Genomic DNA, 3,879 nt, shown 5'->3' on the forward strand with positions numbered 1-3,879 from the left:
TGAACCTTGCCGCCGACTCCCGCCTCCGTGTGCCCTGGTTCTGCGAAGACGCCGTGTTGTGCGGTGAGTAGCCACCCTCGCCAGGGCGACGCGCCTTTCTGGGGCCAACAGCTGGATGTGGGTGAGGGGAGGAGGGCGAGGGGGGTGTGCGTGTATGCGCGGTTCCTCCCTCCGCGGCCGCCGTCCGGGCCGGGGGCTTCCCCCTTCCCCCCTTTCCGACCCGGGCTGGGCGGACGCGCGCGGCGCAGGGTGGGGGCACGGGTCTCGGCGCGGTGTCGAGCCGGCGTCCCGGGAGCGTGGCTGTGTTTTGGACTGTAAGGGAAAATGGCTGACGGCTTCGTCCCTCCTCCTCCTCCCCCTTCCCGTCCTGTCTGGGGCCGAGTAGGAGGATGGAGTCGCCGGGCGCGGCGTCGAGCCTCGTCCCCCCCCCTCCAGTTTCCACACCCGGGGCCGAAGCCGTCTTGTGGGTTCACAACCCCGTGCACTGGGCCTTGCAGCATGGCGTTCTGTCGACCCGCAACCGCTCTATCCAGTCTCGTTCCACTTGACACCAAACGCCATTACTGAGGTGGAGTGATTTGGAGCGGTAGACTAGGCCCCGGCTACGCCTGGCTATCAGGCCCCACGAGTTGTCCGCCTCCCCTCACCCTCCTGCGATAACCCGCAGGTTCTAGGCTCCAGGTCGGGGAGTCTGAGTCGGGTTATCGCCCTCCTACACCGCCTTTGCACCCCCCACCTTAATTTGCTGAGGGCCAAGGCCATGGACGTTGTTTTGATGCAGAAATCGCTCCCAAACTACCTTGAACATACCACCTTTCTATTTTTAACTGTTTCTGTCAAGTAAACATTAGCATGTGTGAGTTAGAGATAAAACCTTCAGATTCTTTAGATATGAGGCTTCATCTTTGAAAAAAATTTTTTTTTCATTCATTGTAAAGCTTTAAAGAGCAGGTGAATAGGTGTTTTATGTTATTTGTATGGATTGCTGTGGCAACTGCAACTTACGTGGGAATTTTTAGGGTTTACAGCAGAACCTACTTTTTTTGGTAACTTCAATATTTATAACCTCAATTGAATTTTCCATAGTGCAATTTACGGGTGTGTGTTATTTCTTTAAATTCTTTGAATTTAACTGAGCGAGTTGTAGGTGTATGTAGGTTAAATATTAGTGACTTTTTTTTTCCTAAGGGAGGCAACTATTTGTAGCGTTCTTTTTAACCTATAAACCAGAGTTCCCTAAATCTACGTAACGTTTGTATACCATCGCTTTCCGCAAGGAAATTTTGGGGTGCATTGATTAGGAAACTTTTCAGTAGGTACTTAATCTTCTTTTAGAACTCATTATCTGTTCTTCGTGATTATGTGGTGGTAGGAACTAGTCAATCATGACTAGCACGGCTATCTTAACCAGTACACTTGAACTTAAAAATAGACTATCACCTCTCCTTTAGATCTAATTGGTGTACTGATTCAGTGGGCTGCCATTTTGGTTTTAGCAAATACCTCTCAAGTTTTTAAAGATTTATGTGTGAAATACGCAAAGGTATAAGCTTTTGCCTTCTCACCTTTGAAACTTACGTGCTTTGTCATAGAGGTATAATTTTCATCCTGTAAGCTTTATTGTGCCAGTGTTTGGGCCGAATGAAATTCTGAAGTATTTGAAATTGGTGTTTCAAGGGTGAACTCAAAATTTGATTTTTTATCTTCTTATGTTTTGCTTTTTCTAATTTTAAAATTAGACTTTTGGACTATATTATATACATGGTTTTTCTCCTTACCTTTTTTTTTTTTTAAACGTGAATATTCAACTGTCCTGATTCTTAATATTCTCGGGTTATTTCTTCGTTTTTGCTGACCTTGGTGGTTTCTGAGAGAATTTCTGGAGAGACTAACAGTAAGAACATTACCTGTGAGGATCTTAAGTTCTTCAGGAAGTAACTCTGAAGTGTAGATTTTACTTTTCACATTATTGGAATCTCTTGTTCATGTTGTATATAGTTACCTTGTCTTATCAATAGGATGCTCACATACAGTGCTCACATTGTATCTTTTTTTTCAGGGTCTTGAAGTGCACTTTCTGAAACCTTAAGAAGATAAAGTTTTTTTTTTTTATTTTAATGTATAACTCCTCACAGAATTTTTCTTTGCCATGGTATTAATAACGTTGCTTATATACATTGGAAATAAATGTCATGGACTTGTCAATTCAATTCTTGATCAGTTGGATGAATGCAAGTCTTCGTTGATCTTATTTTTATTTCATGATATAATTTGGAAAATATTGCAGATTGAATGGGGGTGTGTGAAAGGATTTGTCCTGTTCTGAGTCTTTTGGGTGATAAACTGGAAAAAAAAATTGTGTCCTGTGGTTATTTGGCAAGTTGATATTTTGCTTTTAAAGAATGGAGTACTTGTATGATAGCCTGTTTTTTTTTTTCATCTCTTGCTGGTATGTTCAGAATTTTGCAATGGTTTTTTTTTTTTTTTTTTTTTTTTTTTGCTTTCAGATATCGAGAAATAGGACTTTAGCTTCCATTTGTTTTTTTTTCAACGAGGTGTATCTTCCAAAACAATTATAAGTTGTCTTATTTTAATGTAAGAATATGACACTTAGTGTTGGGAAAGGGTTAATGCAGTGGACCTCAATTTTGACTGCACTTTAGAATCACATGGAAAGTTTAAAAAAAAGAAAAGAAAAACTGATGCTTTCATTCCACTGATTAATTGAGCTACTATGAGGCCTGGGCAAAGGTATATTTCAAAAGCTGCCACAGTTGAGAACCCCTCTGTTACTACTTACATATAGCATGTTTTCATAGTGCTTTCAGGTGGATAAATAAGAAAATGGATGTTTTTCCTAAACTGTTTTCTTTTATCAGCATATAATTATCAGTGATTGAGCATTGTATGAGAGCACCATACTAAATTCTCAAAATAGCGATTTGGAAAATATATTGGTTGGCCAGGGGAGATGTTAAAGCTTTGCAGCAGGTAAGGTTCTTCCCTTCCATATGTCTCCCAACATGTTTAGGGTGATATTTCAGTTTGGTGGGTTTGTGTATGACTAAAATAATGTTAGTCAACTTAACATTCCTAAAAGATGCAAAATTGAGGCATTTGTTCTCCAGTCATTTATTTATCATCTCATAAATGAACATTTAGTATCATGTGAAATTTTATTGTTTGAAATTTGAGTTTTATTTAGCTTAGTTTAAAATCGGTTTTTTTAAAAAAACACTTTTCAAAATTAAGGATTTAATTTTATGTTTTCGTAGCATTTATATTGGTTGGTAATTGTTTATGCAGTGAGTGAAATAGCAGTAACGTTTATGTGATTTTTTTTTTTAAATCCCTTTGGTCTATTGTGCTAAATTCTGTATTGAGGGAGAAAACTTGTTTAGAATCTATGAGCGTTCTCTTAATGTGGCAAAAGATTTCTCAAAAGATCTTTGTTACATCATAGGAAATAGGACAACAATGATCATGAGAGTATTATAAGGAAAAGTTACTTCATGAAACTTACAAATCATGTACATTTGTGTTTGAATTTACGTTCATTTATTACTGTTAAAATTTGATGACGATTGTAATATACTTTTAAGGAATAGGTGTGAAAAAGTATTTCATTATGTCAAGGTATCTTAGTTTAAATTTATTCAAATGTGCCTATGCTTTTCCTTTGGGATTTAATATATAAGTCTTCACGTGCATATTTGTGTACTGTACACACATATATATGTCAGCAAATAGGTTTTAGATTGTGTTCTCAGTCTCTAACAATGGTTTTTCAGTCTCAGGTGTGTATCAGAATCACCTGTGGGGCTTTTAAAATATATTTGTTTAGGTCTTACTCTGTGGGTACTAATTGAATAGATGTAA

The sequence above is a fragment of the Orycteropus afer genome, unplaced genomic scaffold (genome assembly GCF_000298275.1).
Source record: "Orycteropus afer afer isolate SDZICR_OR568_19922 unplaced genomic scaffold, OryAfe1.0 scaffold00401, whole genome shotgun sequence".
Taxonomy (NCBI): Eukaryota; Metazoa; Chordata; class Mammalia; order Tubulidentata; family Orycteropodidae; genus Orycteropus; species Orycteropus afer.